Source organism: Triturus cristatus, chromosome 9, assembly GCF_964204655.1.
Source record: "Triturus cristatus chromosome 9, aTriCri1.1, whole genome shotgun sequence".
NCBI lineage: Eukaryota > Metazoa > Chordata > Amphibia > Caudata > Salamandridae > Triturus > Triturus cristatus.
Window position 1 is genome coordinate 692,087,801 of NC_140592.1, and position 17,450 is coordinate 692,105,250.

Genomic DNA, 17,450 nt, shown 5'->3' on the forward strand with positions numbered 1-17,450 from the left:
TCCTCTTCTTCCTGAATAAAAGTGAGATTATGCTGCATACTTGTTCATATTTTAAGTAGTTCGCACAGACACACATTTTAAAAACAATAAAGTTCCTAATACCCACCTTCTCTGAACAGTTAGCTTGCTGCCCCATCCCCCTCCTCTCTATCCTCTGTTGTCTGAATCCATGGACTAGCCTCCTCCCTCCTGCCATGCATGGTCTGGTGTGCTGCCACTGCCCTCCATTTAGCATGATGTACCAGTCCACTCCTCCTGCCCTCCATTGCCCAATTCTATGCCCCATCATTGACCTCCTGCTTTAGCCTCTGTGCTTAGCTTGCTGCCCCTATTCTCCTTCCCCCGCCCCTCCGATATCTTTGTGCATGCCCCTGCTCCATCCTTTTTGCCCACCATGTTCCATGGACCTGCCACTCCTATCTAGTCTGAGTGTTCTGATGAGCTGCCACTCCCCTCCCACCTGCCTAGCATTGTCAGATAACTGTAACCTGTCCCTACCACCTCCACCTTGCCTGTCCACATGCCATGCCCCTATCCCCTTCCTCCTGTCCTCCATGGTCCATTTTACTGCCACACCCTTCTGCCCTCCCTGGTCTGTTGTGCTGCAACTGCTCCTCCTGCCTGCCCCACGCAGTTTGTTGTGAGGCCCCTTCCCCTGAACTCTCTTGTCTGTGCCCAGATCCTGACCCTCCCTTCTATACTCCAATGTCCTTTGTCCATGCCCCTGCACATTCCTTCTTGCCCGTCATAGCCATTGTGCTGCCACTAACCCTCCCGCTTGCCATGCATGGTCTTCTGTGCTGCCACGGCCCCTCCCACCTTCCCTGTGTGGTCAGCTAGCTGGCCCTGACCCCCTCCAACCTTCCCTCCATAGTCTGTGTGTATGCCATCATAGTCTCACTGTTGCTCTCCATGGTGTGTCTTGCTTCTAGTGCCCATCCTGCCTGACCTTCATGGTCATCTTGCTGCTCCTGCCCCCTTGCCCCCAGCCCTCTGTTTCCATGTGCAGACCCCTATTCCCTCCCTCCTCACTTGTCTGTTCCATTGTAATGCCGCTGATCCGTCCCTCCTGCCCTTTATGGTCTGTTATGCTGCAGCTTTCTCTCCTGTCTGTCCATTATGGTCAGCTAGCTACCATTGCCTCTTTCCCCTCTGTTCTCTGTTGTCCATGTGCATGATCCTGTCCCCTCCATATTGCTTTCTATGGATTGTTGTGCTGCACTACCATCTCGCATGCCCTGTGTGGTGTATTGTGCTGCTGCAAACCCTGATGCCTACCCTGCAGGGTCTGTTTGGTGCACCTCTCCATATCCCTCCTATCCTCTGTTATCCAAGTCCATGTCCCTACCCCAATTCCGCCTGCCTTCCATGATCCAATGTACCATACTTGCGAACATTTTGAACTTGGTAAGAGGGAGATTTTTAAAAAAACTGGGGTATTGAGTTTCCCCTTTGAGTTACATTGAAAAAGAAGAGATTGTAGACAGGAGACAGATCAAATAAAGCCCATTTGAGCTTAAAAACATTGGACGTTTCCTGGCTGAATCGGGTCTGTTGGCATGTATGGTTGCACTACCACTGCCTCTTCCTTCTGCCCACAATGGTCTATTATATTGCCACAGCCTCTCTTGCCAGTCCTGTATTGTTGGTTTGTTGCCCCTGCCCCCCTTTCCACTGCCCTCCATAGTCTGTTGTGCTGCCACTGCCCTTCCTGCCTGCCTAGTATGGTCAAATTGTTGCCTCTGCACTCTCCTACCTGCCTTCAATGTTCAGAGTCCGTGCCCCTGGCCTCTGCCTCTCAACAGTATCCCAATGAACAACTAGATTGCTAACATTCTATATTTATTACAAAAGTGTGGAACGCCTGATGTCATCTTGATGTAATCAAAACTGTAATACCTAGAGCATTTCCTTTAGAAATTACATATATGAGAGGGTCTTATTTGCATCAAAATTATGGTTAGTGCTCTAAAAAACTAAAATGAGGACATATATTTTGAGTTTTCAAATAGCGACAAAGCACTTTTAAATTATTTGTTATCTTCATGTTTTTTTATCCAGTTGACCACTTGATTAAATGTTGCACTTAGGGGAGAGGATGTGGTGTTACTTCCAGTGCTGCAGACTTTGCAACTGGGGAACCATGTTGGAGTTTCTGCTTCAGCTCGACATTCTGTGATTCTGGTCAAATCACTTAATCTCCCCATGTCTACAACCAAAATGAATTTGTTCTTGTGTGATGTAACCAATGCTCATGTAAAGCACTCCAATAACTGACAAGTCTACACTATATAAAACTGCACAAACACAAAAAATAAGTTTTTTGCACACTTCTGTCATTGGGCTATACTTGGGCTACATCTGGGTGATATTTGGGCTACATTTGGGCTCTTTTGTCTCTGGTGGCCATCTTGGGAGATTTATTGGTTATGAAGTTTCCTAATTTCCTCATTTACTGCAGTCTCCTCAGTAGGAAATGCTTTCAGTTTTTTACTTTGATTCCATCAAGAAGGTATTCAGATATGTCACACATTTGCCATAAATTCTGAATGTTTGCACTCTAGTTGATCATTAGAGCACCGTAGTAAAGCTACTGCTCGCCATGGAAGTCTGCTGCTGGTATTAAAAGTGCATGTTTCAGTCTGCATGTCAGAAGTTTTTAATGCAATAGAAGAGGATTTGAGAAGTCACTCAAAATGTGCCCTAATTTTTCTTTCTTCAGCACTAATCATAATTTCTATGGCAAAATGAACCCCCTGATTGTGTTCCTTTTTAAATTAAATGTTTTAAGTGTTACTAGTTTATTCCAATCAAGATGGCTTCAGGTGTGCCATACTTTTGTCATAAGTAAGACAGTAAGCGCTCTAGTTGTTCTTAAGAACACTCTGGGACATTCTGTCATTGGGCTATACTTGGGCTACATCTGGGTGATATTTGGGCTACATTTGGGCTCTTTTGTCTCTGGTGCCCATCTTGGGAGGTTTATTTGCTATGAAGCTTCCTTATTTCCTCATTTACTGCTGTCTCCTCAGTAGGAAATACTTTCAGTTTTTTACTTTGGTTCCATCAAGAAGGCATTCAGATGTGTCACACATTTGCCATAAATTCTGAATGGTAGCACTCTAGTTCCTCATTAGATCGCTGTAGTAAAGCTACTGCTCACCAGGGAAGTCTGCTGCTGGTATTCAAAGTGCATGTTTCAGTCTGCATGTCAGAATTTTTTAATGAAATAGAAGTGGATTTGAGAAGTCAAAATGTGCCCTAATTTTTCTTTCTGCAGCACTAATCATAATTTCTATGGCAAAATGAACCCCCTCATTTTGTTCCTTTGCAAATTAAATATTTTAAGTGTTACCACTTTATAAGTCTCCCAAGATGGCCACCAGAGACAAAAGAGCACAAATGTAGCACAAATATCACCCAGATGTAGCCTAAGTATACCAATCCTTTTCAACACGACAAATAATCGTTGGAACTTTCTGTCTACATTTGTCTGAGACAGTGTTTTTATTCTTTGACCGTGATTAAACCGGAACAATCAAATTTAAGATAAATATGTAAAACGAGCCTTCTATATATTAAGATATATATCACATTAGTGAGACCTGTTGTTAGAAGCCCAGAGGTTCACTGTTAGCTAATATACACAGGCATGAGCTGAGGTATGCTCATTAATATGTACTAAAGGAAGAAATATTATTGCCGGTCCTGAAGAAGGTGGTTTTATCTTTTTATCCCACCGAAACGCGTCGACACAAAATTCTTGGTTGAATTTGTCTTGGGACTAGAATTTTTGAAATTTGGATGAATAGCCCCTGGCTATTCCTGGTCCACAAAGGTTGCAAATCAACATTGTTAAGGCACAATTTCAGTGCTTTTCTATATATATTATATTTTCCTTCCATTTGATGTTTATTCATTGTCTTCTTATGAGATATTGAATTGATCATACTGTTTTATTTATGTACTTTGTGGATGAATATGTACATGTGTTTATTTTTAAGAAAATGTATTTGTAGTACTTTCTCTGATAACCCATTGCTGGTAATTAGATTATTAATGTGTCAATAAATTTTACCTAATTCAGTTTAATCTTTCTCACATCTCATTTTGAGTTGTTCAGAGTGTGTGATATATTTGACTGAGTGATATATTTGTCTGTATGGTGCAGAGTTGTTGATTTTAGTAAAGATTGTTTACAAAGTTTAAAGGGAAAAAGTTCTTAACTTTTAAGTTAATTCTGGTGCTCTGTCCCTCTGGACTTAAATGAGCCCCTCTCCTTGTTTTCAAAGCTAACACGGAAAGTGCACATCCATCTCTCTCACTGCAATAGAGCTCAAACTCTTTTTCATAGTCAGGCATTCCAAGAGCTGGGGCTTCACACAGGCTGTCTCTCAATTGTTTAAAAGCCTTCCATTCTTCTTTGTTCAATTTAAGAGGGTCTTTCACATCACTCTTTGTTAAGCGTACCAGAGGTTTTCCAATCAGCGAAAAGTTACTGATCCACTGACGACAGTATCCAACCATTCCAAGAAACATTCTCACCTCCCTTTGAGTCATTGGTGCTCTCATTCCTTTTATTATCCTGATTCTGTCTGCAGTCACCTTTCTCAGACCTTTCTCAATTTTATGACCTAAATATTGTACATTTTTTGTGCAAAATTGTAATTTCGATGGGGATACTTTAAGTCCTCCATCCGCCAGATGATTCAGTAATGCAGCTGTATCTTCCACACAGGCTTCTCGGGTTCTCGATGCCACCAGTAGATCATCGATGTGCTGCACTAATACTAAGCTTTCGGGCATTTATAAGTCTTCCAGAGATTTCTTTAGGATCTGATTATATATCGATGGACTTTCTGTATATCCCTGTGGGATTCGTCACCATGCCAAGGTACATTCGCCGAACTGGAACGCAAAAATCTGTTGGCTGTCAGGGTGCAATGGGATGGCGAAGAAAGCGTGACACAGGTCAATGACCGCGTACCATTCTGCATCATGGGGAATTTCATATAGGATCACTGAAGGGTTTGGTACAATGGGTCAACACGGTAAAACAATTTTATTCACTTTTCTCAAATCTTGCACTATCCTGAAAGTCCTGTTAGGCTTCATTAAACCCATAATCGGTGAATTACATGGGCTGCTCATTATTTCTCTCAAGATTCCCTGCTCAATCATTTTGTCTATTATATGAGTCACTCCGGCAAAGATTTCTGGTGTCAATTTGTAATCGGGAATATTCGGGTAAGTTACTCCTTCTTTTACTGTTATTTGCACAGGATATACCCTTTTCATCAATCCCATGTCTTCTCCTGTGAAATCCCACACTTCAGGTCTCACTGTTTTCTTTAATTCCTGAGGTAATTCTTCTGGGTCAAATACAACAAATGCTTCAGTAACTTCGGGTTCCATATTGGCCATGGTCATTTTATACAGTACATCCTCATCAGGAGCCTCAAAAGCTATAGAAAACAACTAACAGAAGGTGTTAAGTCCAATCACGAAGAACAGAAAGCCACTAGATGCTGTAAACAAAATGAAAGCCTCTTCAAATAGTTAATACATCACTTGGCTGGAGTTAAGAGTCCATCAGCCCACCCTTTTTGGCGGAGCTTCGTCATCTGAGACTCTAAGGGGTCAAGGTCTGGGCCCACAATATCGACCCAGCCGGCCCTGCTGGGTGCCCGACCTGATGATCCCAAGGTAGAAAAGAACTCCTGCCACGGTGTGTATTCCAACTCGTGAAGACTCTAATAATGTGCAGTGCTCAAATGTGAATGTGCATTAAAAATGACTACGTGGGCAAAAAATATGTTTATTAAGGATTGACCAAGTGTCATATCTAAAAGAACAAATAGTCTTGAAAAAATTGACTATTTCCTGACTTTGTCTCGTGAGGTCGACATGTTTCAGCCGATGTGGTCAACTGACCCGGCTTTCTTCAGGACCTAAATTGATGGAAATCAAGGCTACTGCAGGATTGACTTATTTAGTGTAAATAATGTGAAGAACAAAAATTCCTTAAAACAGTAAAAGTATAATCATCAGGTAAGTCTGTGGCTACAGCCACCCTACCAGATAAGCAACCTTTTGCTCGGATGTAAGAACTTTGTCTTCTTTCCTATAAGGAGTTAGGAGAATAAAACCATTAGAAAGGTGTCTCACATACGTATACAGCATCAGTGACTACTATTCTGCAGTGCCTTTTACGCACTGCACTTGCTACAAAAAGAAGCCTCAAAAGCTATGCCATCCGGAGTACAGAAAATCGTGCAATTCATTTTACACAACAAATCCCTCCCCAACAAATTTACAGGGCTGGTATCGCACACGACAAAACGGTGCATGTCAGTAAATTTCCCTATCTTAATTTTAACAGGTTCGGTAAGATACGTTTTTATTTGTCTATTTGAGACTCCAACTACTTGGATTGTGTCATCCAAGAGAGAAAGATTTTGGACGTCAGCTGATCTAACAGTTGAACGAGGTAGCACCAGTATCTACTAGGAAAGTAATATTTTCGTCATTTACCTTTCCGTCCACAAACGGTCCTGTCTGGTCTACCTCTAGAGTTGCGCCAAGAACGCACTCCTCTTCCTCTTCTCGTCACCATCAATAACTCTCTTCTGACTCACTCTCATCGCGCTGTAGCCAATACTGCGAAACAGCAGTAGCGCGCGGTAGCTTTGTTACCTGTACCTCATTCTGCACCTGTGGATTCAATGATGCATTATCGCCATTAGCACTCGGGGGTAATTTACACTCGGATTTCCAATGCCCTAATTTCCCGCATCTATGACTTGGCCACTTCTTTTTCGCCTCGTCTAAACTAATCTATCCCTTTCCTTTTTCAATATTAGGTTTTGGTCTCACCTGGCCCATGCCATTTGCTTGTTCGAACAACTGGGCTTTCTACCTTTCCACTACCTTAACCTGAGCCCACATGGCTTTCTCTTTCAGCTTACGTTGCTTTGCTTCAATTTTGTCGCTAAAATATTTTGCATGTCTCAGTACTTCATCTATCTTTTTATTTTGCCAATTTACCGTATGCTGTTTAATCATCTCGCTTACTTCAGGTCTTAACCCATACACAAATCGATATACAAAATGACTTAAATCTTTTTCACTCAATTTCTCATCACTGTATTGCTTAAAGGCCAACAGCAATCTTTCATAGTCGGCGTGGACAGATTCTTTAACTTCCTGGTGAGTTCTAACAATTTTTACCCAATCAGTTTCCTTTGGAGGCACTTTATTTTTCAGAAAAGTAATTGCCTGTTCATTCTTCCTCATTACTTCAGGATCAGGGGCACCTGTTTTAGGATCCTTAGGATACTCTTGAGTGGGCCAACCTATTGTGATTTTACATTCCACCCATAGATCTGCTGGCACAATGATATCGAACAGACCATTCAAATCAATCCACAATACTTCTGATAATTTAACAAACCTTTCTACCTGTTGGTACCCCTCAACAGGCTTCTCCCGGAGCCTGGGGAAGTCATTTGTAAATGAAAAAATGTCCTGTCTAGTCCAGGGAACATGCACATAGCCCCCTCCTGGGATCTCCCTCATAGGGCATTCGGTGACTCGGAGACTCCTTTTCTCTTACCGGGAATGCCAAAAAGGTCTTATTTGTTGCATCATCTCTTTTTCGAAACCACCTGCTTTTCCATCTATCCACATCACCCCATTTTCATAGCAAGGCAATCGATTCTTTATTTTGAGTCAACCTTCCTGCAGTATTCAAATTATCAATATCCTTTTCAGAGAAATCTGCTCTATATGGCTTCTGTAATGATCTTATCTTTCAAAATTAATGCCCATTTCGCTTGCTGTCTCTTCCAGTTTCTCATGCAAACTTCTTGCTCTCCGAGTTATACTTTTACAAAGAAACATTAGCTCCTCATCCTGATATGCTTTTAATTTTTCAGTTGGAATAGTCCCTACTATTAATTCTTCCAATGTTATTTTTAATTTTGCCACATCTAAAGGTTGAGGTTCTGTGTCTTTTCGCTGTAAACTCTTTAACCAATCGCTTAATTCATCAGAAGTGGGACATACAGGAAGTATTTCATTTCTCATTTGCTCCATACTTCTTTCTGGGGTCCCTGGTGCTGATTCTGTTGTCATTAGCGTCTTGCTTGCTGGACTTTGATTCATTGTCAGGTTTTTAGGTGTACTTAAACCTGATGTTCCTACGAATTTTCCCCATGGATTTTCTGCTGAATCTCTTTTTCCCGTCTCAATTAGTTTATTACTATTGTAAGGAATTGTTAAACAATGCTCACTATCCTTCTGTTTATCAAAGACAGGTATCACTGGTCCTATAGTTACAGGAACGGTTACGGCTTCCATATTTTTTGTTAATTCCCTAATTTTCTCAGTTAACTCCAGGGAAGTTCTAGCCAGTTCAGCCGAATTTTCATTTACCATCCTGACAGGTTGTGCTATTTCAGAGTCTCGGAATGGATTATTTTTCCCTGAATCGGGTGGCGTTTGCTCAAAAGTTTTATTTCGCGGTGTTTCTTTTACTGGCGCACTCGGCGTCAGCAACGTGGAGTTTGGTTGATACGGGGGAGGATTTTTATAGAACATGTCTTCTAGCACATCATCCTCAGACTCATTCACACCATACTTGTAACCTTCTGACCCTGCATTGTTTCTCTTTTCTGTACAATTTCTACCACTAGTCTCTAGCATTTCTTAATGGAAGCATCCCATCAGTCATGTTTGCACTCCGCCATCTCCTCATTCTGTCATCATGACTTTCTTGTCCACACGATCTACCAAACATGTAATTATACCTTCCGCCACTCAGCTGTCGTTCTCTTTCATACATCTCTTCTTCCCATTCCATTATAGCTTCAAATTGAGTAGGTCTAGGTCTTGGTTCTAACCTCATCATCCTTTCTTTTAGGTTCCTTAATATGGCTAAACTGAAAGAACCACTTTCTGGAAATGCTAGAACTCAATCTGCTTTGGTATACTTTGCCCAATTATCTAGCCAAATACATGTATGGTACCCATATTTTGCTACCATAAAGGACGCAGGCGACATCGGTGGAGGAAGGATCTGTCCTTCCCTAGTCACAATTGGCTTATCCTTTTTAAAGAAGCTCTTAATCTTTCCGAACCATGACTTTTTCTCCTTCTCTGGTGGATCGTAATACATCATCTTTCCTTTTCTTAGTCCTGTACTGCTAGACTTCTCAAATCGCTTCTCTACGCGAGTATTCTGTTTGCTGTCCAATCCCAACACGATTCACACTAACACACCAATCCTGTGCGTCTACGTTACTCCTGAAGTCCTCCAATCCCAGCGCAACTCACACTAACGCACCAATCCTGCGCGTCTATGTCACACTGGCAATTCTCCACTCCTAGTGCGGCTCACACCAACGCACCAATCAGTGAAAGCTTTGTCTCTCTTCGGCTGGCCAATCCCAGCGCAGTTTTTCTGACGTCAGCTTGACTCGCTACTCCTGCTTCTGCTGACCCCTCCTTTACAAAATTTATCGGCAAACTTTCTCTCACGATCTCTTCAATTAAACATCTGTTAGTAACGACATAAAAAACACCACCATTGCCTGTTTCGCTAGACCAAAGAGATAGTTTTATTCATGTATACAAGAATTCTGTATTTCCAGTAGGCAGCGCTTACCTCTACCCTACCACAGAATAATTCCGTTTCACCGATAAAGTAGCACTTCCCTCTACCTTACCCTTCTAACAAGCAAAAAGGCTAACCGTTTCTCTGGGGATAAAACACATGTGGAGACTACACTGCTCCTGAGAATTAAGGCCAGAGTTTCACGAGAGAACCTGTTGCTATTGCACTCGCACACCTTCACACAGAAATGTCCCTAACGATAACACACGACGATGTTACCAATCCGAAACCAGACAATGCGTCATGCGACTCCAATCACCACACGTTTTCCCCGTGTACCTACAGGGCAACAAGACAATACACCGTGCGACTTCACTTGCCAAACATTTTCCCCGTGTACCTACAGGGCATCGATCTTCCTACATCCCGGAAGTCTTCAAAACAACATAGAACGTGACGCGACTCAACATATAATGTTAGTACATAAATCAATCATCAAGTATCAATAACCAACAATCACCAAACCAATACAATAAAACCATCAATCTGCTATCAGAAAACTGCTCCAGTGGAAAAGGGCAAATTTACATATCCTCCCTGCGTCACAGACCCGTCATCACACTATCTCATTCAAACACGCATCCATTGGTGGGGCCCATAACACCAACATTCATAAGTCTCACTCCGAGTCTGCACAAAGGAGGAAAGAAACGCTGGACATGTGGGGGTACCTTATTACCTATAGGAAGAAAATTCTTTACATTATATACATCTGCACTTATATCCCTAACTTTAACATCAAGGCACTACACCACTTGGTCGACGGACCAATTAGTTGGACTGGTTGATGGTGACTTAGAACCAGCTAAACACATCCAAAGTTTCAGAACTTTTCCATTAATCAATACCTTATTAAAGAATCACAGACTCATAATCTGTTAATAAATGTTTAGTTTATCTAATTAATTCACTTTCATTGGCATAGTCAGCATTTGAACAAATCAGAGTTTCACGGAATATTTTGTTACCAATTTGCATAATCTTTATATTTACCTAAATTCTGATATCGGTGACCATTTCCTGAAACCTGTCAGCCCTGCATAATCAATCCCTTCCGAGGAAACGTCCAATCAATTGCAGGCTAAAACCCAAATAAGTCCGGGAAAAGTTCTTTCGCTCGGCACAACACAGCCCCAAAGGTATTAAAGGGCCAGGCAATCGTGCAAGCAAATCGATTCTCCTCACCAGCAATCACCAATGGAAAATCCGGACACACTCTTCTACCCACCCTCTAAAGTTCCCCTTATATAATAAATTCTGAGATAATCCGCAACATCTCTAGGAGGAAAATGAATACCCCAGTATGCGGATCCTTCACAATGTTTCTAAAATGGGGGCTAGAATCCGTGCACCCACCGTGATGTGTATGCTTTGGGTGCGCGACTCCCAAAAAAAATTGGAAAAAAAATGTAAAAAGAAAATAATATAAATATATTAAAATAAAAAAATAAAACAAAAAAATTAAACAATATTTCAGTTTTAATATTCTTTTTATTTTTTTGCAATTTTCAGAAAAATATATAATGTTATTTAATGAATAAAATATGTATAAATAAACAGTTAAAAAACTGTGGAAAATCAGTACAAAAAAAATAGGTATAACTACTATTACACTTAAAAATTAGCATTTAAAAAACCTTTGAAATTCACTGAGAAAACCATAGGTTTCTGAGACGTTATAGTTAGAAATTAGCATTTAAAAAACCTTAGAAATTCACAGAAAAAACCATAGGTTTCCGGAGTGTTATAGTTCGCTGGACATTTCACTCGTACAAACCCATAGAAATTCCTCCGTTAAAATTAGTTCTGCTAACTATAACTTGCGCGCCTGCAATACACTGCTGATGATGTCACATATTACATCATTCATGACATGGTCATTGACATCACTGATGACATCACAGATGACATCTCAAATGACATCACTGATGACATCACTGATGACATCATCCACGTTACAATCTGATACACCTCATCATACACTAATATAACCTTTCATCACTCACTGTAAAATACAGAGTACCTTATTTGAAACCATTGACACACCAATACCACTTACTACGTACCCACTCGCTGATTCCTAAGTCTGCACACACAACTACCCATTCAACAACAAAATCACTTATACATGCAGTCACTAATTAATAGAACACTATCAAATGCACTTATCCACATATATAGACATTGACACATCACCAGTCATCTTAGTTGGTTATGCAGTCATCCTACTCACTCATGAAAAAAATGTATCACACTTACATTTACTCACTTACACAATTATACAGACAACACCTCATTTATTCAAACACATAGTAACTCATAGTTAATATGTTAAAAAATCACCATTACAATTATACACTCATTGATATAGTTACTCTCACAATCACTGACTCTTATATGTACTTATTTATATACACCAACTCTCACATACAATGCCTTTTATTTTTTTACTTTGTTGAAGATGTACAACTAAAACATATATTTGCTCAAAAGCACACAAATAAATACACTCAGTCACCCAAACAACTGTTTCCACATGCACTCTTAAACCTATACACCTAGTCAATCAACCATTCACACATCTATGCATAGTTACACACACCCCATCCAACCACAAATCAACTCAGTGTTCCATACTAATACTCACCCAACTAATCAATAACTAATATACACACTCATGTAGTTAGTGACCAACTGATGCAGCATGTTATACGACAACAGATACAGTGATGCACACATTCACATAGTTTAGTTACTAATCCATGTATTAGGTGAGACACTTTTAATTACTCACTTAAACAGACAGTCAGACAGCTACTAAATACTCCATCCAGACAGTTATATATCCACTCAATCTTCAATACAGATTGGTATATATATATATAATACATATTTAAATTTCAAACTAAACCACATTCACTGGATGATGTCATCGGTGATGTCATCAGTGATGTCATTTGAGATGTCATCAGTGATGTCATCAGTGATGTCACTGACCATGTCATGATTGATGTAATATGTGACATCATCAGCAGTGCATTGTGGGCGCGCAAGTTATAGTTAGCAGAACTATAACAGAGGAATTTCTATCCTTTTGTACGAGTGAAATGTCCAGCTAACTAGCACACCCCTGAAACCTATGTTTTTTTCTGTGAATATATATATATATGTATATATATATATATATATATATATATATATATATATATCTATATATATATATTATCTACTGGCGGTCGCCAGTAGATAGTTATAGTTAGGACCGTGTTTCCATGGGAAATCCGCAACATTCTATTTGGAATAACTTTTGCGCCGGTTGACGAATCCTCGCGCAATTTTCAAAATAGGTGGGGCGCTCTGCTCCGCTCCTACCCTGAAAGTCTCGGGGGGATTCGTCAAGCGGGGGCTGAGAAAAAAGGGGGGTCCTAAAACACGTTTTCCCCATGCAATTTTCCATAGGGACCTTTAGTCGAAGGTACAGCCCGAACGGCTGAACAGAATTACTTGAAATTTGGCAAAGAGGTAGTCCTCAGGTCAGGCATGTGCCTTTTGCATATATGGTGTCAATCTGTTCAGTAGTTCCTGAGAAAATCAAAAGTTAAATCACATATATATCTGGGTGGAGCCTAACCACACATCTCATCGTTAGATCTGATTGGCTGTCAGCACTTCATCCAAGAAGTGTTGGCAGCCATCTTGGGACCAATATACATGATACCACCTCATTAAAAAGCATTGCAGTTAATAGAAGGTTTTAAGACTTTAGTTACATTATAAATCATTTGTTGATGGTACCATACTCATTTTAGGAATTGTAGTGTGTTCTAAGGTGATTTTACCATGTGAAAAAGCCTTCTGCTGTGATATCACGAACCATGTTTGAGAGAAAACTATTTTCTCATACTTTTCCCACAGAGGTTTGGAAGGTGATCTATAAGCTAAACTGAGAGCATATTTTCTGTAAATTCACATTATCTTTCTCAGTCATGTAAGAATGAAGTCTGACATTCTCAGTAAAACATGTACATCCAACAAGGGCAGAGACTGTCAGTTGATTTCTTTGTGTTCTACTGCAGCTTCCCAGAGTGCTCTAAAGAACAACTAGAGCGCTAACAGTCTTACTTATGACAAACGTATGGCACACCTGAAGCCGTTTTGATTGGAATAAAGTGGTAACACTTAAAAAAATGTAATGTATAAAGGAACAAAATGAGGGGGTTCATTTTGCCATATAAATTATGATTAGTGCTGCAGAAAGAAAAACTAGGGCACATTTTGACTTCTGAAATCCTCTTTTATTTCATAAAAACATTCTGACATGCAGACTGAAACATGCACTTTGAATACCAGCAGCAGACTTGCCTGGTGAGCAGTAGCTTTACTACAGTGATCTAATAAGCAACTAGAGTGCTAACATTCAGAATTTATGGAAAATGTGTGACACATCTGAATGCCTTCTTGATGGACTCAAAGTAAAAAACTGAAAGTATTTCCTACTGAGGAGACTGCAGTAAATGAGGAAATTAGGAAACTTCATAACAAATAAATCTCCCAAGATGGCCACCAGAGACAAAAGAGCCCAAATGTAGCCCAAATATCACCCAGATGTAGCCCAAGTATAGCCCAATGACAGAATGTCCCAGAGTGTTCTTAAGAACAACTAGAGCGCTTACTGTCTTACTTATGACAAAAGTATGGCACACCTGAAGCCATCTTGATTGGAATAAACTGGTAACACTTAAAACATTTAATTTAAAAAGGAACACAATGAGGGGGTTCATTTTGCCATAGAAATTATGATTAGTGCTGAAGAAAGAAAAATTAGGGCACATTTTGAGTGACTTCTCAAATCCTCTTCTATTTCATTAAAAAATTCTGATATGCAGACTGAAACATGCACTTCTAATACTAGCAGCAGACTTCCGTGGTGAGCAGTATCTTTACTACAGTGATCTAATGAGCAACTAGAGTGCTAACATTCAGAATTTATGGCAAATGTGTGACATATCTGAATAACTTCTTAATGGAATAAAAGTAAAAAACTGAAAGCACTACTGAGGAGACTGCAGTAAATGAGGAAATTAGGAAACTTCATAACAAATAAATCTCCTAAAATGGCCACCAGAGACAAAAGTGCCCAAATGTAGCCCAAATATCACCCAGACGTAGCCCAAATGTAGCCCAATGACAGAAGTGTGCAAAAATAATTATTTTTTGTGTATTTGCAGTTTTATATAGTGCAGACTTGTCAGGTATTGGAGTGCTTTACATGAACATTGGTTACATCACACAAGATCAAATTCATTTTGGTTGTAGACATGGGGAGATTAAGTGATTTGACCAGAATCACAGAATGTTGAGCTAAAGCAGAAACTCCAACCTGGTTCCCCACTTGCAAAGTCTGCAGTAACACCACATCTTCTCCCCTAAGTGCAACATTTAATCAAGTGGTCAACTGGATAAAAAAACTAAGATTACAAATAATTTAAAAGTTCTTTGTCGCTATTAGAAAACTCAGAAAATATGTCCTCATTTTAGTTTTTTAGAGCACTAACCATAATTTTGATGCAAATAAGACCCTCTCATATATGTAATTTCTAAAGGAAATGCTCTAGGCATTACAGTTTTGATTACATCAAGATGACTACAGGCATTCCACACTTTTGTAATAAATATAGAATGTTAGCAATCTAGTTGTTCATTGGGATACTGTTGAGAGGCAGAGGCCAGGGGCACGGACTCTGAACATTGAAGGCAGGTAGGAGAGTGCAGAGGCAACAATTTGACCACACTAGGCAGGCAGGAAGGGCAGTGGCAGCACAACAGACTATGGAGGGCAGTGGAAAGGGGGGCAGGGGCAACAAACCAACAATACAGGACTGGCAAGAGAGGCTGTGGCAATATAATAGACCATTGTGGGCAGAAGGAAGAGGCAGTGGTCATACAACCATACATGCCAACAGACCCGTTTCAGCCAGGAAACGTCCAATGTTTTTAAGCTCAAATGGGCTTTACTTGATCTGTTTCCTGTCTACAATCTTCTCTTTTTCAATGTAACTCAAAGGGGAAAATCAATACCCCAGTTTTATTTCAAAATCTCCCTCTTACCAAGTTCAAAATGTTCGCAAGTATGGTACATTGGATCATGGTAGGCAGGAGGAATTGGGGTAGGGACATGGACTCGGATAACAGAGGACAGGAGGGACATTGAGAGGTGCACCAAACTGACCCTACAGGGCAGGGATCAGGGTTTGCAGCAGTACAATACACCACACAAGGCATGCGGGACGGGAGTGCAGCACAACAATCCATAGAAAGCAATAGGGAGGGGACAGGACCATGCACATGGACAACAGACAACAGAGGGGAAAGAGGCAATGGTAGCTAGCTGACCATAATGGACAGACAGGAGAGAAAGCTGCAGCATAACAGACCATAAAGGGCAGGAGGGACGGATCAGGGGCATTACAATGGAACCGACAAGCCAGGAGGGAGGGAATAGGGGTCTGCACATGGAAACAGAGGGCTGGGGGCAAGGGGGCAGGAGCAGCAAGATGACCATGGAGGTCAGGCAGGATGGGCACTAGAAACAAGACACACCATGGAGAGCAACAGTGAGACTATGATGGCATACACACAGACCATGGAGGGAAGGTGGGAGGGGGTCAGGAGCAGCTAGCTGACCACACAGGGAAGGTGGGAGGGGCCATGGCAGCACAGAAGACCATGCATGGCAAGCGGGAGGGTTAGTGGCAGCACAATGGCTATGATGGGCAAGAAGTAGGGTGCAGGGGCATGCACAAAGGACCATGGAGGATAGAAGGGAGGGTCAGGACCTGGGCACAGACAAGAGAGTTGAGGGGAAGGGGCCTCACAACAGACCGCGTGGGGCAGGCAGGAGGAGCAGTTGCACCACAACAGACCAGGGAGGGCAGAAGGGTGTGGCAGTAAAATGGACCATGGAGGACAGGAGAAAGGGGATAGGGGCATGGCATGTGGACAGGCAGGGTGGAGGTGGCAGGGACAGGTTACAGTCATCTGACAATGCTAGGCAGGTGGTAGGGGAGTGGCAGCTCAACAGAACACTCAGAGCAGATAGGAGTGGCAGGTCCATGGAACATGGTGGTCAAAAAGGATGGAGCAGGGGCATGCACAAAGACATCGGAGGGCAGGGGGAAGGAGAATAGGGGCAGCAAGCAAATCACAGAGGCTAAGCAGGAGGTCAATGATGGGCCATAGAATTGGGCAATGGAGGGCAGGATGAGTGGACTGGTACATCATGCTAAATGCAGGGCAGTGGCAGCACATCAGACCATGCATGGCAGGAGGGAGGAGGCTAGTCCATGGATTCAGACAACAGAGGATAGGGAGGAGGTGGATGGGGCAGCAAGCTAACTGTTCATAGAAGGTGGGTATTAGGAACTTTATTGTTTTTAAAATGTGTGTCTGTGCGAACTACTTATGAACAAGTATGCAGCATAATCTCACTTTATTCAGGAAGAAGAGGACGTTTGGGACTGTGACTCCGGGCTCACTTGGCAGAAACATCCCCTGACCCTCCACCCCCATCGCAAAATGTAATGCCCGTGAAAAGGGTAGGTGGACGCAGTGTTATATAGAACATAGTCCTGAGAGCACGATTGAAAATGGAAACTAGATATAGTATATGGTATAAACTATGCACCAAAAAGTGTGATATAAGATGAACCGGGCGTGAAATATAATATGCAATACATTGTGCGCAATGACAGAGTCATTGGAGAGCGCGAGATAG